The sequence below is a fragment of the Ochotona curzoniae genome, unplaced genomic scaffold (assembly GCF_017591425.1).
Source record: "Ochotona curzoniae isolate NIBS_2020 unplaced genomic scaffold, NIBS_Ocur_1.0 contig_1302, whole genome shotgun sequence".
Classification (NCBI taxonomy): domain Eukaryota; kingdom Metazoa; phylum Chordata; class Mammalia; order Lagomorpha; family Ochotonidae; genus Ochotona; species Ochotona curzoniae.
Genome location: NW_024465035.1, coordinates 6,368,054 through 6,393,095, shown reverse-complemented (window position 1 = coordinate 6,393,095; position 25,042 = coordinate 6,368,054). Strand labels below are relative to the sequence as shown.

Genomic DNA, 25,042 nt, shown 5'->3' with positions numbered 1-25,042 from the left:
GATGATTGCTACAATAAAGCAAATTAGTTTGTATTTGAAAAGTGCTTTAAATATGACTTGGAATTTTGGAACTTGTTAAGTAAATACATCAGTTCATGCTGTTGTAAATACATAACTGTGATATTCGTATCATGATCTGATGAAAGTTGGTCCTTCCACCGAAGAAACATACTGAATGTTACTCCCTTCGAGTCTTGCTTAACAAGATCACTAATAACACAACCCCAAGCCTCTGACTGCGACCAGACGAATCTGATGCCTCAGACACGCGGGGAAATTGTCGGAGACAATCAGATGCAATGTCAAAACCAAGTTCAGAGGACAAAGAAACACTCTTCAAAGTCTTGTGTTCATTTTCCCAACAGTTTAATTAATTAAAAGTACAACTGTATAGGTGAATAAGAATACACAAATTTGAAGCAAAGACTTCCATAGTATTTTTGCATAAAAACAAAAAACCCATTTAAAGCAATCTGTGATTAGAATTTTCAATGATTTTTCTGCTTCATATTCATGTTATATATAATATTGATAAACTTACTGTGTTCAAAATAACTATATATAAGGAAAGCAAATTTCCAGTGTCTATAAAATTATTTTCGAGATTAGGTTAAAACGTTCAAATCATTCAGTGTACTGGTTTACACTTGCCTTTAAAATAATGGGGTCTTATAAACTCAGAAGCCCAAAATGAAGCACAGTACTAACTTTACAGTTCTCCTTTGGTGAAACATTTTCACTACTGTTTCAATAGTACCCAAAGCAAATTTACACAACCATAATCTACATCTGTGTTCAATGTAAACTGAAATAATATCCATTAGTTTCTTCCAGTAATGAAAAACTTAATGGTAGGCACTGTGCTCCTATAAATTACTCTAGTGATATTTTACATTCCAGTGAAAATACCGATGCTAATGAATTTTAATTTATGATCTACGGTAATGGTACTTAAGTGGCCCAATTTGGTATGAAAACTGTCAGTCTTTCTCAACTGTATATATGTAATTTCATTTTCAGCACACTACAGAGCCTGCTGACTTCCTATATTTCCTAACAGTTTTTCCAAGATGCTATTATACAACTTTGTTAATACCCATTGAGAAGGTTGTACTGACTTTCATAAAGGTATGCAAGGAGAGTTGCATAATGTGATGATAAGAGCCCACAAACAATTTTTTAAGATGTATTTTATTTCTTCTGAAACAGTTAGAGAGAGGGGGAGAGATACATAGAGAGGTTGCCCATCTGTTGGTTGAATCTCAGATGGCCCAACAGCCAGCACTGGGCCGGGCTTCACTTGGGTCTTCCTGTTGGGGGGCAGGAGCCCAGACACTTGGGCCATCTTCCATTGCTTTTTCGTAGGTCACTAGTAGGGAGATGGATATGGAGTGGAGCAGCTGGAACCCAAACCTGCCCCCATAAGGGATGGCGTTCATTGCAGCAGGTGGTTCCACCTATCACATCACAAAGCTGGCCCTCAAATATGACTAATTCTAAGAATAACTTTTTATTTTTTTTTTAATTTTTAAAATTTATTTTCATTTTATTTGAAAGGAAGATAAAACAGAAGGGGAGGTGGTTTCCATTTGCTGGTTCATTCCCTAAATGCCAAAATTATTGCTGTTTTGTTTTGTTTTGTTTCAGGCCAGATCAAAATCAGGAAGAAGCAGAGAACTGGAGCTCACTGTAGGTTGCGCCATGTTGAAGACAGGGACTTAAGAACTTGAGCTATCACCTGCTACCTCCTAAAGCCAGCATTAGCAAGCAGCTGAATTGGAAGTGGAGGAGCAGGGACGTGACAAGACGCAGGTGCTCCAAGCAGCACCTTCACCGTTACACCACACACCTGCTCCCTAATAGTCCCTTCTTAATTCTGCTGGTTCTTCACCTCTTTGGAATGGCATAAGAGAAAAAACTCATTTTCACCCCTTGAAAAAACTCTTTAAATCAGGCATTGCTCGGGGTTGAGGGGGAAAAAACATGGCCCTCCAGTATAAGTTAGGAGTTAGTGTGAAAGCTTCTGGAGAGAGCTCTCCATAAATAGGCGGAATCATCACCTGGGGATCATCCACCACACTGAATGAAAAACAGGAGTGATTTCAATACGAAATTTTAACAATTCCATAATTATTTTACAATTAAGTTTTAAAGGGAAATTGGCCCACTGACAATTTATTATGCAATCACTTTGTTATTTTCCTTCTATTTTGTCTAGCAGAGAGAAACGTCTTACTGAAGCCTTTTAAATCCAATTGGTTATTTGCATATGAAATTAGTATGTCTGCATGAGGGGGACAATTAAATCAGAAAAACAAGTAACAAAATAATGAATAATAGAATAGGGAAATTCATTTTCCTAAAAAAAAAAAAAAACAACAGTCCTTTGTGTCCTAAGCCATTCACAAGCCCACAGTACTCCAGCCTTCAATGTCAAGTGTGCCCTAAGCTCTCACAGTATTTACAGTCACTGCCCTATAATTTAACACTTAATGATAGTCTGACTGGGTTCTCTAATTATTTCATGCGTGTTCGTCTTATCTCCTCCAGTACATGGGAACCCTGGAGGGCCTATAAGGCTGGACTAAGCTGCAGTCAGAACAGTAACTCCTTCAAGGAGCCAACAGACTCAATAAAGCTACTAAGGGGGGCTTGGAATTAACAAAGACAAATATCTGTGACACTGATAAAAATCAAATAATTGCAGTTTTATAGTAATACTAGATAATGTTCAGTAACAAAATGGTCTCTGACTATTTTGAGTCAACATGGAAAGAAATCTGGAAAAGGTCAACATGGAAAGAAATCTGCTAATAAGCATTATTTTTTCATTATTTTTTAATGTTCGAGGAAAAACAATGCATGATATTCAAGGTCTTTGTCCAGACTGGATACAACCACAGCAGATTTCTATGCTAAAGGGATTTTTGTTGTAAGTAGGGAAAAAATAAGGATGCAGGAGAAGGGAGTGCTCCTTGAGAAAGCCATAGCGGATGGGACCTGCATCAGCTTTCCACAAAGGGCAACGTTCACAGCCGAATCCTGATAGGGCCCATGAAGGAAGGGAAGAAGGAACAGCAAATACAGCACAGGAGGTAGACAACAGGCTCGCGGGGACTGAGTGCAGGCGGAGGGGAAGCAGCTAGGGGAGGCTGGAGGGGGTGCCACTGGCTGCAGAGAGCAGGTGGGCTCCCCTGAGGGGCAGTCATGGCCTCCTTGGAGAAGACCTTCACAGCCCTGGACCACGTGTTCCAGGGCCACACACAGAACAAACACCAATATGTACAAAACTGATAATTACATGTATTTTTCTCAGTGTGCAAAAAAAAAACTTGCCATCTATTTCGATGGTCAATTAATACAAAAAGCTTAATTTGTTTCACTGCTTTAAGAATCCTTAGCCTATTACCATAGGGATATATTTTGTTTTTTCCTTAACAGTCTAATAAACTGAGTTAAAGCACACACGATGTTTGAATGTTGTGCAAGTTTTGTCAGCCCCTAAGGATGAATGAACGAAGTTAAAGGGTCATCATTTCAAACACCAATGAGTTATCTATCTATCTTAAGTAGTTACTATTATCTCAAAATGGCAAAATGCACATCGTTGTAATTCAAATTTTGTTAATTATGAAAAAATGTAAAATTATAGTAAACTGCAAGCCCACTGCCACACAACTATTTGCTGAAGTAGCACAAACACAGGCTTTGTATTTCCTTGGCCTGTACCAACAACATACAACTGATTTATGTCATGGTTATGCTCAGCTCCATTTTTTAACAAATAGAAGCTATACTTTGAGTTGAGAAATCAATAAAAATGTCAATGGCTGCATGGCCGGAATCCAGAAGAATCAAGCAATTTGTCTAGAGTATTTGAAAATAGAGCGATGCGAACTTGGCCCGCTGAAGGTCCAGTTCTGCCATTTTCCTGAGTCTTTATATACCTTTGTAAAACCGCAAGACTCTCCCAAATTAATTAACTCATATAACTGAAATAAAAAGCAGATTTAAAAATCAGCAAACTCTCATCATAATGCATTTTAAATGGCATATGCTGCCAGGGATTAAAGCAATTTAACTGCTTCAATGAATCTTATGTCACATTTTCAGCCCTCGCTGCTCTAAGTTCCAACCACTGAGAGAAAGCTACTGCTGTTAAATATGCAAGTAATTCCATACAACAGGGTGCTCTGGTGCTGCGGCTGCTAAGCTCTTCAGCTGCTTTTGCTTCTTGGTTCTTCTGCCACCTGTAACAATTCCCTAGATTAAATCGTCTGACTGAAATACTGGTTTTTCTGGTTGGACCCTGGGCCATTCAGGGCCCTAAATTGTACCTGCTAAATGTAAATGGACACTGTAAGTAGCTCAGCCTGCCTGGTCCCCTGGCCCTGCTAGCCCATTTTGTCGGCCAGACCTGCGTTCTCATCCTAGGCCCTCTTAACCGGTTTTATGGAAAGGTCAATCAACCTCTCAAAACCTCAGCAGCTAATTTTATAAACTGAGGGAACTACTTAGCGGCCCTGAGCTTAGGAGCTTGGCAACGCGCGGAGCAGACAACACAGAGGTACTGCAGGGCCCGAGCGAAAGAAGTTGCACCTCACCTGAGTCCTCAGGCAGCAAAGAAGGAGTTGTCGGGAATTAACCTCCCAGTGAATGCCAGGAACTGAAATGGTAAAAATGACCCATAACTGCCTTTTTAAAAACAGCTTAATACTGAAGTGTACAAACATGCTGCTCTCTGAAACAAAAGGGAAGTCAGTTGGCTGAAGCCATCTTAGAAGCCTGTTGTGGTGAGCACAGGAGCGCTTGCCCACATCTGGCTGCTGGCTCAACTGTTGCCTTCAGGGGTCAGTCCTGGAATGCAGACGGCACCACAGTACTTTGCTAGGACTGCTCTGGGGCATTAAACTAGGCAATGCAGAAAAACCACTGCTGAAGGGCTTGGTGCCCTCAGTAAGTTTCAAGTAGAATTCATGTGCCTGGGTCATTAGCATCCACCGCCTCCTAGGGTACACCAACAAGAAGCAGGATTGAAAATGGGACTACAGGAACGGGACTTGAGCCAGGACTCTGATGCAGCATATGGGCAACCCAAGCAGTGGATTACTACTGTGCACATCTTATTCATTCCGAAATTACTGGCATCTGTTGAATATTATTTTGTGTCAATTTTTCACATGTGCAATTCTAAATACAGGTTTTGCTTTGTTTCATTTTTTTATTGGAAAGGTAGATTGACAGGGAGAAAGAGATACAGAGAAAAAGATCCACAATCTGCTGGTTTGCTCCCCAAAGTCGCCACAACACCAGAACTGAACCTATCTGAAGCCAGGTGCTTCTTCCAGGTCTGCCCCATGGGCACTGGGGCCCAAGGCTTTGGGCCAGTCTCCACTGCTTTCCCAGGTCACAAGCAGGGAGCTGGATGGGAAGTGAAACAGCCGGGACATAAATGGGCACTCATATGAGATCGCAGGTGCAAAGCAGGGTGAGGATTTTGCCACTGAGCCATTGCGCCAGGCACAGCATCACTTTCTTTAAATCATTATATAGCCTCCCGAGTATTAACTTTTATTAAAATGCCACCTTGCTCAATAATCCCAGTGTTGTAAAGACGATAAACTTCACATTGCTAAAACTCAGCCACTCACTGAAAACAATTGGTCTTTTTACCTTGACCTAGGACTTCTCCAGACAAGGTTAGTGTTTATGGGGTAGCAGGTTCCAGATGTCAGAGGATTACTGCGTAAAATGTGAGCAGACCACAGCCTGACCTTGCAAACACTCCCAGTGCAGACACTGCTGGCCTGCGCCACGCCTCCGAGCGGCAGGCAGACACGGAGGGCAAAGGGTCCAGCAACAGACCCCTGCAGGCAGGGCTAGGTCTGCTCCTATTGCTAGATGGCCTGAGGCTGCCAGATCTGTCCTGTCTTGAACTGGAGGTTCCTTACCCATTACCAAGTCATAGCAGCTTATTTTTGCAGGGCTGCTCTGAGGGTCACAGAAATAATAAAGGGAAAAAGGGACAAATCTGGCCAGTGGGCCCTATAAATATTAGACTCCATCCTCTAGTTCCTCTTAAAAACACAGATATTTCTAGATTTCTACTTCCCAAACAGAGGCAGCTGAACTGTGAAAGCTAGAGGAGGAATGATCCGGAGTTACACTCTCACTCAGTTAAAGCCCTGGGTTGCCTGGGGCTACCAGCAGCTTCATTCTTCCATCACCCCAGTTTTTCTGACAAGTGACTCCTTCACAGTCAATTACTACAGGGATCTTCCTCCACTGGCGCTTTCACAACATTTCTACAGCCTCCAAAAGGGGAGCGAAAGAGGCAAGGCTCTTCCTGGCAGGGCTTCCTCAGCCTCGAAGAGGAAACGGAGCGTCCAGAGGGACGCAGCCTAGGGAGCCACGCCCGCCAGCTCCGGTGCTGGATGGATCACGCGCCTGGCCTCCCTTCGACCCCACCTCGGCTCAGAGGTGTGCATGTTGCCGTCTCCTGCCTTTTGTGAAGAAACGCACCCTGCAGGGAGGCTAGGAGAGCTGCCCGCAGCGTGGAAGATACAGGAGGCTCAACAGCGTTCACACGGCTTGGTGTCTTCTTGTTAGTATCAGTCCAGACAGCCTATCTCATGTCTTCTGTTTGGGCCAGCAGTTCAGTCTGTGAGACCATGAGTAAACCTTGTGGGCCAGGTAGTACAGAAATACTAAAATACACTGCGGAGATGTCAGAAGTAAAGAAGCAGGTAAGGCACGTGATCAGAGCTCGTGCACAGGTGTGTCCAGGGAGCAGCTGAAGTGAAACTGCTGTTCCCTGACTCCGGGCTGAGAGACAGTTTCGTAGGGACTGCAGGGCCTTCTTCAAAATAGGCTTATAAAACTTAAGGTCAAGTAACTACACTCTCATGAAGTATAGAGAAGAATTTCATGAAAAATTCTCTTTGCAAATGACACAGTCCTACAGTTAGGATCGGGAACAAACTTACTTTTACTTCATGAAAATTAACCTCAGCAGCTTCTTTCAGGTAAAGCGTTTTATCCCTAAAATTATGAGATGGGTCTGATTCTTAAATAAGAACACTTAAGCCATAATCTCCCCCCCCCCCTTTATTGATGACATTCTCTTCTTTCTGACTCTTCGAGTATGAATTCTCACTTCTCTCCTTTTCTATTTTATGGCTATCAGAGGTCATGTGGATTAACCCACTGACTGACACAGATACAGCCATTTGTAACACTCCTGCCAGGCCCAAAGTCCTATAACCAAAGGCAAATGGCTTACTAATTAATAAAACCTCAAGTTCCCACAAATTCTAGAACTTATAAAGCAATCCCAAGCCTACTAAGCAGAATTCACCAGCCAAGTAGGATATGAGCTAGGGTCCAGTTATCTTTATTCTTAGATTTATTAGAATCTTATGCTTTAAAAATAAAAGAATTTAAAAACAAACCATCTCTGTTTATTTGATTCTGTATTCCTGCTAAAAATAAATACCAACACCTGTCAATGGGAACTTATTATTCAAATCTTGCAAAAATAGAAAAGAAATACCCTCCCCCACATTTAAGAACCCAGAGATACAACGTGGTTTCCAGTAGAACTATAGATTATCTCATTTCCTGACTTGATTCTAAGGAAAAGTATACCAATTGGTTAAAAATAGCTCCACATTTTGGCTGTCTTTATATTATACACACACACACACACACACACACACACACCCCTAGTTTGACTGTTGACAACATATCAAGGTACAAAACCATTACATCTGAAAATGACTACAAAAATGAAACTGTTAGGCAGAGTCCACATTAAGAAATAGGAATATGAATAAAAATCAAATGCTAAGTCACAGTTACTATCCTTAATAAAATCCTGAGTTGAAATTAGTCTTTTTTTAGCATGATAAAATGTCAATGGTGGGCCAATTCTCCATGCTTATTTTTTAGAAAAGATTTATTTATTTTACTTGAAAGGCAGATTGATAGAAAAGCAGAAAGACACAGAGACATATATCTCATTCACTGATTCAGTTCCTAAATGACAACAACAGCCAGGCCCATGATAGGCTGAAGCAGGGAGCCAAGAATGCCATCCAACTCCCCTAACGCATGACAGGAACCCAAGCACTTGGCCCACCATCCACTGCCTCACGATCACATTAGTTGAAAGCTGGACTGGAAGCACAAAGCAGTCAAGACTTGAAACAGCCCTCTGCTCTGAGACGTGGGCATTTTAAATTGCACATTAACAGCAGCCCAATGACAGACAGTTCTTGCCACCTCGTTTGCTGACAGCATGATTCTAAAGACACTAAGAACACATTCTAAAGAAACATATGAACAACTATATTTCCACAAGAACAGTCACCACAAATTATAGACATTTATAGTTGGTTAAACATCTTATAAATCCAAAGGAGAATAGATTAGAGACTGAATCCTGCCAAGTCAACTCCTAAAAACAACTGAAAGCATTCCTTAAAACAGCTATGCTGGATCTGCGTAACTACTCAAGAGATATTAGGCACTAATGAAATAGCTGTATGGGAGAGATGAAACCTAGACGGCTTTCTTTCCAGAAGGCTCTTTAGTATATACTTTACATTTCCTTTAATACAAAAAAAAATTAAAAGACATACCACTGCTATGGAAAACAAATTCAAAGCAAAAGCCCACTAATGGTAGATTAATACGGTGGTAGGTACGCAGAGCACAGAAATACAGATGTGGTTGAAGCCACAATTACATAGGAGTAGAAGTATATTTTTTTCCACTAAATAAGGAAGGAGACATTTCATTTTTAGAAACACTCAAGAATGTGGCCTTCTTACTATTCTAAGAAAATATACAGCTGTAGAATAGCTTCTTTCCTTTGAGTAAATGGAAAGGAAGGACGTTTGGCAATGGAGAGCCGGAACAGTCAATGGTGCTGAGAAGAGAAGTCGCCACGCCAACGGCTCATTTGTATTAGCAGAAAGACAGGACACAGTAGCTAAACATCAAACACTACTTGAAGCCCATCCTGGCCCCCGCGCGCTTCCTGCCTGCTGCTGCTCCACTTAAAATGGCTGCAGAACATCTTACTCAGAAGTATGTATTGCTGTCTTGGTTGGGGGCTGTATTTTTGGATGTGACAAATGTGCTGGGTCCTTAAATGATAAATATCATCCCCTCTACCCAAATGCACATACACGCACACCCCTAAAGCAGGACAAGAAAGCAAAAGCTAGCCAGCCATGCAAACTCTGTTGCTCAGAAGCTCTGGTGGAATTCACCAAGGGATAAACAACAACTCCTAAAAGCAGGCAAAAAGCAAAAACAAATTGACACAATTCAAATGGGACCGAGAATGAATGAAGAAAAAAGCAACACTGAAGAAGAACAGGTCTTAATTTTACAGTTTGGAGAGAGACCCACCGGTTGCATAGGGATAAGTGATCAATCAGAAATTCTGTGTTTAGAGACACGTGTCTGCACTCACAGAGTATGACGTGGCCTGAGGTACAACGTCACATCAGAGGAGGAGGAACACAGAACTTCCACGAGGGGCTTGGGGATAGATAAGACATCAGCACACTCCCAAAGTGAGTTGGCAGCACAGTCACAAATAACAGCGCAGGGGGCTATGTGGCGTTTACTGGTCGCCAACACCAAACAAGTCAGTTGTTGCAAGGGACCAGCTCTTAGAAGCTAAACTCAAGAAGAATTCATCACCTGGCTCTCAGAGAAACAGCACTGTGAGGCAAATTAAAAGAAGACTATTTTTTTCTACCAGGAAAAATGATTCAAAGACAGGAAAGTTAGCACGTGATTCAGTTAGCCTTCAAGCAACGTTTGTCCACGCTGCAAACGCAATACAGATGGTTCAGGAGAGGCATCGGCAGACACACACATAGAGGTAGAACACGTACCGCTGAACCAAGTTAACTCAACTCATACAAAATCTTATTACTATTTTATAATCCATACGATGCCCCGCTAATATTGAAATTACTCATTTCTCCTTGACAGTGAAAATGAAGAGTCACAAATTTAGTCATGAGATTTCTGTTGCCTATTCCTTTTTTTTTTCAACCCTTATTTACAAATCTTTACGTTTCTTGCGATTTTAGAAAAGAAACAAAAATTAACTCATGTCGTAGTGTCACCTAAACTGAAATGGAAAGGTAACCAAAGGAAAACACGCTTTGTGGAACGTTGCTGCTTGATCTATACATGTGTGTTATGTAATGATGATATGTCTAGTACACATATATTATGACAACTACAGTAGACAATGATTTGAGAAGTCATACTTTGGTTCCAAAGTGGTAGTTTAAATTAAATCAGATTTCAAATAGATTTCACAATTTAAAATTCACCCTGGGAAGAGAGAGGAACATGTCTTTGAGAACTGAAAGAAACAGGATGCCATGTTTTAGATTTCACAGAGGATTTTAAGCACCAAATAAATGCCCTCTGTAAAAAAGCATAAGTCATGCCGTCAGGTAATTTTTGAAATACCAGGCAAAATTCAGAGATCTCTATTTGGTGTCAAAGTGATCCAGAGGCTTATTATATCCAAAAGTCAGTTCACCAACAGCATTCAAGCAAACTGCTGGGCTTACACATGAGTGGACATTTCAAAGCAAGACTTCATTACTTCTTGGAATGATCTTTCTTCTTTCATCACTCTCTTTGGACAAGTATCTCTGCATCCACCCAAAGTTCTAGAAGAGTTTAAGGGTTAACTACAAGTAAATACATGGCATATGAACTTCCCTGTGCTTTGGCAAAGGACAAGGTCAGCTTTCCTCTCTGCCAACAAAACTTCCCAGTGTGAAAAGATTCATTTTCAATAAGCCTCCATCATTTAAATTTGTTGCTAGGATTCTGGGCTTGTTGCTTTGACACAACGTCTGCTGGCATCTGGGCAAGCCAAGGCCACTAAGATGAGAAAATTAATGAGCTTGTTAGGAAAGTCCTCACATCATTACAGCCCCAAGAACATCACAGGTGCCAGTGCTTCTCCACAGTTACAACCCTTTTCTCTGCGAGGGATGCTACCTTGTTTAGACATAAATTCACTGAATTACAAAATAAGACAACTTTAATGCAAGCCTTTTCCCTTTCTTTCCTTCCATCACACTAAACTAAGAGCCCCAAAGTAAGAATTAACAGAAATTAAACTACAAAGGAAAATGAACCTGCTGATTGCTGTCACTGACTCCCACAGCAACAATCAGAATTAATCCATATGTATTTATGAAATAATAAAATAAGGATATCATTTCCTTTTCTGTCTTCTGACTATTCTAAATACAGAAAGAAAAGGGAAAAAATGAGACAGCCCAGAAATTGGACAATCAGCTGAAAAGAGCAGTGTACTGGCTAAGACATATAGCTATGATTTAAATACATCTAAAATTCAGACATGAAAACCTAGTCCCTAGAGCGATCACTGCAGGTGGGGACTCTAGCAGGTGATGCTGGTGCCCCTACAAAAGATGTCCAGGAGCACTCATTTGATCTTCACTCTTTGAGGATGCAGCAAGAAGGCACTATCTAGGAACCAGAGGGATGGCTCTTACCAGACACCAAATCTGCTGGTGCCTTGATTTGGGACTTTGCAGCCTCCGGGACCATTAGAAATAAATGTATGTTCATAAGTCACCCAGTCAAAGATGCTTTGTTAGAGCAGCTGCAGGCTCCAATGAGTTTTGCTTCATTAACATGGATGGCTTCCCTCATAAAGTGCAAGTTCTGAGCAGAGAAATAATCTGGAATGAGACCAGATCCTGCCCTCCAGAAGCTGACAGAGGTCACAAGAAGCACAGAAGTGGTGTGTGGTAAGAAAGATTTGTGAAGAGCTATTCTGCTCTGAATACATTAAGGCCTTGGAATAACAGATCTGAACCGACGAAAGTGGAAGGAATGGCAAAGGACAGCCATTTCAGGCAAATGCACCATCTTATGCACAGAAATGCTACCAAGGTAACTGGGAATGGCTGCAGACCTGGTGCGTCCTGAGTGAAGGCTGTGGAAGAGCAACAACGAAGGCCAAGGACGGAGGGGTGAAGCTGAGAATGATCACAGGAAGCACAAATGCCATCTGAAAAGGAAATACAGGACTACGTTGTAGGATATCTGAGATTGAACTTAATTCCCTCAAAACACGGGAGAAAAGATACACAAACCATTAATATAAGGGTGAAATAATTCACTCCATATATAACACCTACCACAATCTCTTGTGTGAACTTGGAAGATTTCAATATTTGTGAATGAACAATGCCCATGCGTATGTGATAGTACTAGGGTACTAGATATCAGGGGACACTTTGGCTTATGTTGACAGATGAAGCTCTGCCAGCAGGACTGTGCTTGGCTGCAGCTCACAACACATAGTACGTGCTCACTAAGTGCAGAATGCACGAGTGAATAAGTGGAAGATATGGAAATGAATAGCAGAAAGGTCTCTGGCTATGTCAGAACATGAGCTTGTAGGCCCAGCCTTGACATTTGCTGGTAATGTAGCCGGTCCCTAACCTTTTGCTGATGTCAACTGGAAAAATAGAAAGTTCTGCCAAGGCTATCTTCATTCCCTTCCAGAATTAACATACTGAGATTCCAGTACCTCATGGCATGGAGGTTTCATGTCTTAAATGTCGCAAGGTTGGCCTGCAGAAAGTGGCAGAGTCTTAATCTCCACTGAAACAAGAGGACATAAACTTCAATGGAATGTGTTTTATTTTGGAAAAAATTCCAAAAATGTTAGGCTCTGGCATATGTTATTAGTGGAAGCTTTTGATCTCATTGATTAGAGATGATTGAATTATTTGAAGTCTTATCTAGGTTTGATCAACTTTCTAAGTATTCCAACTATAAGGCCCTTATATATCTACAACAGCTTTAGAATAAATCAAAGAAAGGGAAAAATGTGTCATCAGACACCAACGACTCAGAGTTGACTGAGACAGGCAGAGGTCAAAAGTCCTGGCAAAATGAGATAGAGAAGGTGGTGGCCCTGCGCTGACCTCCTCCGGCAGGTGACTCTGCAGAGGTCCCAGGAGTGGGCTAAGTTACCAGAGGCACCAAGACTTCCCAGCTCAATCACTAGTGAAGTTAATCACAGTGATCAGAACGGCGGTGATTTGTTGAAGACTTTTGAGGAATGAATGAGTTCTATGGGCAACACAGTCTTCTTTTCATGCAACCACGAGTCCTCATGCTGGAAAGGACATGGTGGTGGCACATGTGACTGAAAGAGCTCTCGGAGCAAGTGGGATGCGGTACTGATAGGCAGGGCCCTGCCACCCAGGGAGGAGACCCAGACAGAGTTCACTCCCACATTCAGCCCCAACGCCCCAGCCACTCTAGGCACTGCGAGAGTGAGCCAGCAGATGGGACGCTTCTCTTTTTAAATCTTTCAAATAACTAGAAGAAATAAAAGACAAAAGAAAAAGAGAGAGTTAGGGAAAAGTCTATACAGCCATAGCATCCAGCCCCAGGGGATCAAAGCTAACATGACCTAGCAGCCTCGTGGGACTGGTCTGGACGGAGCTGTCATGACCGCTCCTGACACACACAGGCATTCTGAACAGTTCAGGGAACAAACCACCCTTTGAAAACAAAGGGCCAGCTTAGGCTTCAAGCTCAGACCAGGGCAAGACAAAAGCGAATGCAGGGCTTAGGGGCGGGAGTTTTGCAGTTACCTACAGTGACTTGACTTTTACATGAAAGTTTGACACCTTTATTTTAGGCCAGTAATTTTATTTCTCTCTTCTTTCTAATCTTTGTACAGTCATTCAAAATGTCACTCACTTCAATTATATGGTAGAGATGTTAAAGAAAAGAGAATAGGCTTTAACTTAAGTTTCAGGAAATAAATTGCAGGTGAAATTATTTTTTTGCCCACATTTTCCATTTGCTTTATTATGTTCTTGCTTTGAACACTATACCACATTTATTGTGTGCAAAGTACATTTTCAGATACCAGAAAGAAAATGCAAGCACTGTATGTAAGTTGCCCTGATGTGACATTTCTACATTGTTTTTAAAAATTAGCTTCAAAATTATTACACAATTAATAGTTTATTGCTCATCCTTTTCTAAACTTAGCCTTTAAAGATGTATGGCAGGCAGCTAAGCACTAAAATACAGAACTTCTCAAGAAATACAAATGCTACTGAGCGAAAATTATAGCTTAATATTGCATGAAATAACAGGTACTTTCGTGTTCACCAAGTGCAGTACATAATAATGAGAAGTCAACCCAAAGCATGAATATTTGTATTTTATATAAAATTGTTGTTATGATTCATCAAAAATAACATAAAACAAATATTATATTTTTTTTAAAAACTTCTTTCTGTGACTACTGGGAATGAAACATTGTTATTAACATAGCAAGTTTTATTACATTCCACAGAAAATCATATGTATTTTTCCTATGTTTACACAAATTATATCTATCTAATTCCTTTTCAGACAAGTTAAATATCTCTCTTAGGATTATTCACTTGGTATAGGATTTTTAGTGATACAGGGACCACTTCATATGGTCAAAAGTTGTAAAGTCCCAATTATTTGAACACCTACAAAATTAAATGTTATTATCATTTAGAAATAACATTAAGATCTTATTTGGAAAAAGATAATTTTAGAAAATGAATACATTTAGAGAATAAATTAAATAAAGGCAATTATCCTAGTTATTTCCCATGCTTATTACACAGCAAGCTAATACCACTCATACAAAGGATATAACAGTAGCATCTAACCACAGTGTTGCAGTTATCGCTAAAAATGTCAATAAAATTGGTTTAAAATAAATAATTCACATTTACTGTAACAACTTTAAATGATCATTATACATACATGAAGTAAAATCACCCACATTCTCCCTTTTGTTCATAGTATACTGTTAACTGTTTCCTAAATATTTCTCAAAAAATTGCAAGGCTTTATTTGTGATGTACATGCATACTTATATCCCATTAGATCCCACTACATATAATTATTTTGTAATTGCTGCATGAATTTAGCAAAATATCTTAGTTTTTCATGTTATTATTCATTAGGCTCCCTTTTCCTTCTATGACTTATTTAATAATCATTTTTATAAAGATGCAACGTCATTTATTTGACCAATTTCATATTGATAGGTATGAGGATTGTCTTTTACAATTTTTCACTATTAAAAGCAAGATTTAGGAAAAATCCTACACGTTTATAGAAACTTCTGGTTAATTTATACTAAAAAACTTTCTGGACAAAAAAATAAAATTTTGCCACAAATTGCTAAATGGCCCACCAAAACTTGTCTGTCAGCTGTTACTAATACAAAGATGACATTAACATATTAAAAAATGAAAAGAAAATCATTACTATGATAAAGATTGTAAAGAAAAGAATTTACACAACACAAGAAAAGCTCATGGTTAGAGTCTATCATGGGAAACATAAGCTTAAAACCACCCCTGTTTGCAGATTTTTAAACCATGTGCATGAAAAGCCACAAGAACCAACTGGTAAACCACTAGCTGCACCGGATGTCAGCAGGGAGGACAAGCGCAAGATCAAAACAAAACCAATTATATGCATCAGCAACAATCAATTAGAAAACATTAAATATAAATAAATCCCATTCAACATAACAGCTAAAAATGCTTGCAAGAAAAGACTGTCTTAACTATACACAATTTTATTGAAGTATATAAAGAAAAAAATATCTTTGAGTCTGTAAGGACTCAACACTTTAAAGATGTTATTTTTCCTCAAATTAATTTTTGTTTAAAATGTATCTGTTTAAATGAAAGGCAGAGTGTCAGAGAGAGATTTACAAAGAGAAAGAGGGCTGCCAACCCACTGACTTGCTCCCCAGGTGGCCAGGACTGGGCGAGGCAGCAGCCAGAAGTCTGGGACTTGACCTGGTCTCCCACGTGGATAACAGGGGTCCAAGTACGTCAGGTATATTCTACTGCCATCCCAAGTGTATTGCAACCAGAGCAGCACGTGTGTGTGTGTCTACAAGCATATATATATTAACTTTATACATATATGTAAATACATATCTACACTTTTTAAAAGATTTTTATTTGAAAAACCGAGTGATACAGAGGTAGGAAAATACAAAGGGAGAAAGAGAGAATTATTCTTTCATCTTTCCATTCCATCTCCAAACACAAGTAACAGAGCTGGGCCAGGACAATGCCAGGAATCAAAAATTCCTTCTGGATGTTCCATGTGGATGGCAGAAACCCAAGTACTCGGCCATTATCCGCTGTCTTCCTAGGTGGGTCAGAGGGGAGGAACGGGAACTAGATCCGGGAAGTCTCATATGGCATACAGGCATTCCAAGCAGTAGTTTAACTTGTTGTCCCACAAAGACTGCCCCAGACTTTTTATTTTAAAGAAACCACACATCTGTACATATGCTAGACTTCACAAAACCACTTAGAAGCATTAGGACAATACCCATCGTATCTACTACTGTCTCTCTGAAGAGAAACTGGACTGGGTGGTGGTCCAGCTTTCATTTCCTTTGGGCATTGAACGAGTGGGATGGCTGGGTCTTACACAGGAGCCATCTCCGTACTGTCCTCCTTAATAGTGTATTAGTTCACTTTATCATGAACACACAAAGACAAAGGGAGAAAACAGAGATAATTCCCCCCCAAATCCTGCCCAACATTGTTTTTTGATTTGGCAATGAGATTCATTCTGCCTGGCATGAGATGAAATCTCACTGTGATACCAGGCTACTCTGATTAAAACTGCCCTGTAGTATATCTTGAAGACTGGTATTGTCATGTTTCCAGCTTTGCTTTTGTTGTTGAATGACTGTTCTACCCTATTTGTGGTCTCATGTGTTTCCATAGGAATTTTAGCAACATTTTTTTTCTAGATCTGAGAAAATACAGTCAATAATAAATTAATTTACTCACCATACATTATAGTTATCTCTCACCAAACATGTTACGTACCTATAAAATATCTTCTCGATGATGTCAGTAAATGAGTGCTAATTTTACAAAAATTACAAAATTTTACAAAAATTTTACCTGTAGACATGTGTGTACAGGTAAGGAGCATCCCAGGTGGGAGCTGGGGGGACTAGCACAGGTGTAGTAGGGGGTGCTAAGTAGGGGGTGGGGCAGGGAGGGATAGGGGATGGTGCCCGGAGGGGGGCGAGTGAAGGGGTGTAAAATAAGAGATTAAAGTAACAGATTTATAGATATAATATACATAACATACAATTTACCTATTTAACGTGTAAAATCCAATTACTTTTTACTTTATTATATAGTTCTGCATAATAAATTTTAGAACATTTTTGTCAACTTAAAAATCAAGCCTGTCTCCATTAGCAATCACTCCCCTGGCCCTCCGACCTCCTTCCCCAGCCTCTGGCAGCCTTGTGTCCACTGTGTCCACACAGAACGTCCCCCTCTGGGCCTCTCACATCGAGGCAATCATGCCTTCTGTCATTGCTTTCCTTTATTTAGCACAATGCTGCCGGAGTTCACCTGTGATGACACACCTGTCAGTGTCTTCTCTTTTTTACTGCCAAATAATATTCCGCGGTGCACCCCATGTCCTGAATCTCTTCATGAGTTGATGGAATACTCTGGGAAATTATGAATGATGCTGCTATGAATGTTCTTACATACGTCAAACTGTCTTTTAAGAAAAAAAAATCAGTAATTCTATGCAAATATTGGCTGAATGATTTAGAAAGCAACATAATTAAAATACGTAATTTTTATTTATTCATCCCCAACAAGTACCTTTAATGAAGTAAATGAGTCATTTTACAAAAATCATGAAAAGAAAATAATTATTGATATCTTACTAACTTCCATAATTAACTTCCAAATTAACCTCTCCTTACATGCTAAATTTTAAGAAATTAGCTTTTGGAAGTGGAGAAAGACTCTGAACCAGCAATCCATCATTTAGTAGAATTCCTGAAGAGAAAGAAACAAAAAGAACTTTCTAGAAAGTGGAGAATACTAAAATGCTGCCAGTCATTCCAGTGGCAGGGGTACCGTGCACTTGGACTTGGAGCGAATCTTTATATTTGTATGGAATACTGAAAGAGCTGAAGGCCAAAGACTGGAGCATAGAAGGCCTCAGTCTCACAAAGGCCTCCACCCTACGGGTACGTTAAGTGCCCTCTGAAAGGACAAAGCACCCAAGAGGTGGGCCTCGCAGGTGGGACCTTTCTTTCTGACAGTTCTGATCAACTCTCTTGTGGCTCAATCCCATATACGTGAGAATTAAAAAAGAAAAATTGGACTGTTCTTTTAGCAAATTTTCTTGAGCTGTTGGACAAATATTTACATGAATAGATTTTTCATCTAATTAATAAAAAAAAATAAAGGTTATGCTTAATTACCTGATGAAAAATCAAAGGGAAGGAACTACCATTTTTAAATACTACAATAAATACTATAATAATAAATACTATTTATTTAAAAGTATTATAAATACTTTTATAATACTATAAATACTTTTAAATACTATAATAATAAGTATGATTGTTTACAGCAGAATTTAAAACTTCCATGGACTTCCTGATTGGCTGCAAAGAACTATGGAATCATGCGAAGATGCCAGATGAATCTATACACCAGCCAAGTAAAAGGTAAAGAAAAACAAAGACAGAAGAAAGTTAAAAACAGTTGTAAGAGAACAGTCTACTACCAAGTCGTAGTCCAAACTGTCTACATAAGTCAACTATCTGTACCCCAAAATCATCCTACCATTAAGACTGTAATCAGTCTCACATGCTGGAGCAATCCAGAAAAGCCCATCTAATCCCTAGTGTACTTTAAACCCTTGTACACAGGCAACATAAAAGGATAGGACAGCTACTGTTGAAATAGAAAACTATTTGAATTTAACAAGGAGATTACTTCCAAACTTTTATGTTTATCCTCCATCTCAACCCAGGCCACGAGGAAAAGCAGTGCTCATGGTGGAAGAGTGAAGACTGGGAATGGCCTTCCGCGGAGATTCCAAAGGATTCTCCAGCCGCTGCAGAGCTGGGAAAGCCCGCGAGCACAAGAAGGATCGGCTTCTCTGGTTTGCTTTTCCTTCCCTCTGCTTCAACCACCTTCCCCTTCTATCCAAATCCTACCAATTTTCAACATTCCGTTAAATCTTTTTAATTCTTGTTCATTTATTGTTTGAGCGGCAGAGAGACGCTGATAGAAACAGATATGGAACTCCATTTGCAGATTCAACCCCACAAATATGTGCAATAGCCCGAGTTGTGCCAGGATGAAATGGGAACCTGGTCTCTGATGGTGATGGCAGCAGCTCAAACTCTTGAGTTATCACTGTTGCCCCCAAGGGTCTCCAGAGGTTATCAAGCGATCATCAAATCCGACTTAGGTCCTTTCATAGAAGTAGAAAGGGATGACGATGGTGATTAAGTTATTTACCCAATTCAAGTTACCCAGATCAAATCTTAATTATAAAAATTATTTGTTTTAATTCTAAAAAACTAGGAACAACCTAAATGTAGTCAGCTAGAAAATTATCAAACAATCTTATAATGAATTAACATGCTACCACTAAAATAATGAACACACAGATGTATCAATGTTATATCAAGCTTTTTAAAAAGTACATAATAAAATCGTTTTTTGGAATAAATGTTTAAAATATTACATGTAGATATGCACCATGGCACAACAGATTAAGATGTGGCTTGAGACACCTGCCAATGCTGAGCATCTACTATCCTTGGCCTGACTCAGCCCAGGCTGGCAGAGGTGTCTGGGGAGGGAATCAGGCATGGGCGAGCACTTGCTCTCTCTCTTTCCAGCTGTGTGTGTGTTACTCTGACTTTCAAAACATAAAAACAAACTTTAAAAAGATATGACATATAACATTGCATATGCACAAAGTTAGCTTATATGAACCGTTGTTTTTTTTTTTTAATTATATTTTTAATGGAAAGGCAGATTTACAGAGAAGGAGCTACAGAAAGATCTCCCAACTGCTGGTTCACTCCCCTAATAGTCACAATAGCTGGAGCTCAGCTGTCAGGAACCAGGAGCTTTTTCTGGGACTCCCATATGGGTGCAGGATGCCAGGGCTTTTGGCCATCCTCTGCCTTTTCCCAGGCTATAAGCAGGGAGCTGAATGGGAAGTAGGGCAGCTGGGACACAAAACAGCACCCACATGGGAGTCCAGCGCTTGGAGGTGGAGGATTAGCCAACTGAGTCATCACATCGGGTCCCTGAACTTCTTTTGGGTGGCTTTACCTACCTCCCCATGCAAGCCTCTGGAGGCCACTTGCCAATGGGGATGCTGTAGAGCTATCACAGAGAATAACTGTTCTCACAGTCTCTAGACGTGGAGAATCAACTTCTCACAAATGAAGCGTCTCACCTCAGGAAGCTCACGCATATTATTCAGCTGGTATTTTAATCATACCAAATCTGTCAAGGCTGTCATTTATGTCAAAGTATCAGGAATATTAAATAAGGCACCAGCGATAATGTTTAAAAGAAAGAAGAAGATAAGCACATGAAAATGAGCCGGAAAAATGCTTAAAGACAAGTTAACGAAAAAGCAGTTATTGCATCAAACTTAATCCTCAGTTTGAATTCGGTTGGATAGCGGATTATCCTTACGCTTATCGCGCTGTACGCGGTACCCTCCTGCACCCTGCAAGCACAGGAGTAAGTTAAGCTCCTTGAGGATCACATCCTTTGTCTTATTTTTAGTTTTTAACTGGCATTTCATAGCTTCAATGTGGCCTGTAAGCACAGTTCTGAAAACATGATATATCCTTCCTTTTTTCCTCCTTCCCTCCCCCTTTCTTCTTCCCATGCTTTTTCCTTTCCTTTTATGTTTTTAAGATATTTTGAATTTACACTGTAGTAAAAAAGGCTAGTTACTACTTCACCAAATAAGACTTTAACAAATCAGAAGCAAAAAGTTCTTAGTGGGAATACGTAAAATAGTTGTAACAATAACTGAATAGAAAAATTGCTTTCACCCATATACATTAAATTCTAAAGTAATTACGGATCATTTAAACTATAGCAGTGCAACATTCTTAAACATTGCTTTGACAATATAAAACAAAGGCTTACAAACTGTATTTGCAGCAATACTGATAACATACAGACATTCCTTCTTTTGTTGTTTAAGTTCTAGCTGCAATATTAGGGGAGAACATGTAATATTGGCCTGGTTTATTTCATTCAACATAATGTCCTCAAATTGTATTCATTTTGCTTCAGATAGTAACATTTCATTCTTTTTTATAGCTGAGTAATATTCCACTGTGTATGTATATATATGTTTTCTTTATCCATTCATCAAATGGAGGACAATGTGGTCATTTTCAAATTTTGGCTATTATAAACATGGTGTTATAAACATGATGATGCAGGCATTTCTTTGCTCAAACATGCTCAGTTTCTTGAATATATATCAAGTAGTAATTATTAGACTCTCAGCACTAAAACAAATTCCTTTCCTTTTAATAAGTGGAAGTACTTAGATGTAATGGGAGTAGTTTAGTAAAATTTTGCTTTTACAGGCTTTACTTACGGTGTTTCATTTTGGGAGCTGATAGGGTGGGACAGAATAAAAGAGGTGGGGAAAAGAATATAAGAAAAAAGATGATAAAAACATGAGACAAGGGACTGGTGTTGTGTCACAGAATGCGTAATTGCCGCCGCGGACGCAGGCGTCCCTTGTAACTGCTGGTTCAGGTTTCAGCTGCTCTGTTTACAATCCAGCTCTCTGCTAACGTGCCTGGGAAATTAGCAGAAGAGGCTTCAAGCGCCTGGGCCTGTGTCACCACACGAGAGATCTGGATGAAGTGCCAGGAGCCAAGGTCCCTCTCACTCCATCCACCCTTTCCCGCCACATAACTACGTCCTTTAAAAGAATAAATCTTTCAAAATATATGTTAGAGAAAGCCACAAAAGTATTAACAAATACTGATTTTGGAAAGAGACAGAAAAACATGGAAGAATAAAAAAAGGGCACATGACTCCGTGCCAGGACAAAGGCAGCAATGGAAATGTAGTGAAACCAGCAGCTAGTGGCCAGTGGCTCCAGCAGCAAGTGGCCAGTGGCTCCACTCGGCATTTCACTTGGCTGTTGTTGCTGTTTAGTATTTATTTACTTTCATCTGCTTCAAAAGCACAGCAAGAGAGAGAGCGAGAGCGAAAGAAAGAGAGAGAGAGATCAATTTTCCATCTGCTGTCTCATCCCCCCAAAGACCGACAGTAGCTACGGGCAAGACGAAGGACAGGAGCCTGGAATTCCATTCTGATCTTCCACACAGGCAGTACTGGAGCCATCAACCACTGCCTCCAGGGCTGCATTAGTAGGAGGCAGGATCAGAAGCAGAGCAGCCAGGACTCAAACCACCACTAGGATACGACAAGACGCAGGCATTCAAAGCAGTGGTTTAACCAGCTGTGCTACCACAGCCGCCACCTTGCCTGGCTTCTGAGACTGACATCAGGGCATTGGTCCCTAGGGCAGTGTGATACACCACTCTTCTTTCAGGGCTCATTTCCTAGCCTGACAGTAGGAAAATGTAAGGGAAAGGGGATCTGAAAGCTGGTCTGGTCTCCAACGCCCTGCCTTGGCTGCAGGAAGCAGTCGACATGTTCTGCTGTGATGGGAGCTCAGCTTCTCTAAATAAATAGAAATGAGCTGGGTTTTTAAATTTTTTTCTCTTTTCTCTAATTACAAAACCTGTGTACACACAATAGAGAACAAGGTACTCTGCAAGCAGATTGTAGTTCAAGATTTTCTACTTAGCACTGGTCCACAGGACAGAATGGTTTTAGACGGGCCCAAGGTCACTAAAGCATTTGGATTCAGAGAAGCGCGTTTATTGAGTTCGTCCTAGGAGCTCAAACTCCACTATTTCACGCCCTCTTGGCTGCTTCAAGGATGAGCAGATTCCACTCAGCAAGCTTCTCATAACTACATACTTTCTTAAACACTAGGGCTTAGCAAGATAAGAACCGTCCTTTCCCCAAAGGAGTTTGCTGTCCACAGGGAAACACAAACAAACCGCGTCAGTGCAGCATGCATGGAGAACCTGTGTTGCCAAAGCTCTCTCTCTCTCTCTTTTTTTTTCATTGCAACTCTGAATAAAGCAGAATTTACACTGTAGTCTTACACACAGACACACAACACAAGAAATAGTATATTTTTTTCTGGTCTTTGCAGTCTGTTTAGTTTTATTTAATCGTTTTAAAGATGGGCCACAATTACAGACTAAGCATTAGTTAGGGTGCTGTGAAGGGACAGAGCAGGGAGCTCGCAGCCCAGCCAGGACTCAAGGAAGACCTCACCAGCTAAGCAAAACCTCCCAAAGCCTAGAGGCAACAAAACAAGCAGCTGGCATGGACATTTCAGAGCAGATCCTAGGTTGTGGCTGGGGAAACAAAGGCAGTGCTGGTCAGACGGGAGCCAAGAGCAGAGGCGTCCTGCTGTCAGGGAATGGTGCTGCAGCTACTGCTGCTAGGGCTAAGGCTGGGGACCCACAGGGACCTGGGGCTAAGGCTGGGGACCCTCAGGGACCTGGGCTGAGAGATTTTTAACAGAGACTCATATGATCAGCTTTTTGGGGAAAAAAAAATCACCCTTGCTATACAGCAACTTAAAGTCAGGAACAAATGGAAGAAAGTAAGATGCAAGCATAATTAATAGGTGATGAGGTTTCTAACACATTAGGACTGAAAGGGGCACGGGAGATCCCAGTAATAAAGTCAGCACTCAAGAGAGATTCATTTGGGGGGAGAGGCAGGAACGATCCCCGCTTTGGGTCGTAACTAGAGATACACTTCAGAACCATCATTACACAGGGGCAGTTAAACGTGGGAGTACGCATGGGAGAACAGGAAGCCAAGAGGCTGACCTGTGGTAGCCCCTCCTTCGGGCAGTGACCAAGGAGGCCAGAAGGAGCCAGACCGTGGCCGACTAGGTTAGAAATAAATTAGAGAGATAGGCATGGAGGTCAAGGAGGGGCAGCACCAACAGCTGAGACCCAGGGCAGAGCACTTCCTGTGGGAAGTCTCACAGGAATGCAGCACACATTTGATCACACATAGGCATACATATGACTGCATCACATTCCATCTTTGAAGTTAAAGAAGCTAGTACCATTCCAGTTCATAAAGTGAAGCTTAGATTAAATAACCTGCTTGACGTCAATCAGTCTGTAGCAGAGCCAAGATTGAAGTCCCCATCTATCTCAAGCCCAGGTCTATTTTAAAAGAACCCCATGTCATCCATGAAGCTGACTGTGGTCTTTGCTAAAGCAAACACAAGATGGCACAGCTGTAGGAACACAAGAAAAGAGCGAGCTGACCTCTCAATGAAAATGACAAAAGGAAAACCAAACAGGTTCAGAAGCTGCAAGGAAAAGCAATCTAGAGAAAGCTTTCTGAACGTGAGATAAGGAGCAAGAGGGACAGAGGGGAAGACAGGGGTCAAAGCTCACGCAGATGGGGCACGGTCCCCAGGAGGGACATCCCGGCCAGGAAGGTTACGGGGAGACGGAAGGCGGGTGCTGCCCGGGAATTCACACAAGGTAGCATCCAGACTTCCGGTCTTCATAAATCAGTCTCTCCCCAACCCCACTCTGGAGGTTTGAAAACTACTGCGTCAGCCATGGCATCTTCTGTTTTTGCACAGGACTCTTCTTCAGACCTGAAGTCCTCCGCCCATATGCTTGGGTGTTCCCTCTGCTTCCCCAAATGCCCTGCAAACTACAACCCTCTGGGTTCCTTATCCTACACTGTTCCAGAAGCAGATATTTCTTTAAGGTTTTCTAAGACATGTTGCTTTGCAAGGAAACAGGGTGAAAACAACCAAATTATCACCCCAGGGGCTGGCACCGTGGCACAGTTAAGATGTCCCTTGTAATAGTGGTATCTCACACTCAAGCGCTGGTTCAAGTTCTAGCTGGCATGCTTCCAGTCTTGCTCCCTGCTGGAACAGTGGAGGATGATCCAGGTGCTTAGGCCGTGTCGCTCACATGGGAGACCCAAACTGA

The 25,042-nt window shown here is 40.9% G+C and overlaps 1 protein-coding gene across 2 annotated transcripts in view; it reads right to left on the bottom strand.

The window, feature by feature from the left end:
- PLCL2 (phospholipase C like 2) overlaps nt 1-25,042 on the bottom strand; it is a 123,762-nt gene that overhangs the window by 56,439 nt on the left and 42,281 nt on the right. Inside the window, exon 1 of one of the 2 annotated variants that reach the window (XM_040963377.1) lies at nt 4,605-4,616. The exons of the other annotated variant lie outside the window; for it this stretch is intronic. The gene's annotated coding sequence lies outside the window, so the exon portion shown is untranslated. Of the gene's footprint in view, nt 1-4,604; nt 4,617-25,042 lie in introns of those variants that run through there. 2 annotated transcript variants of the gene reach the window in all.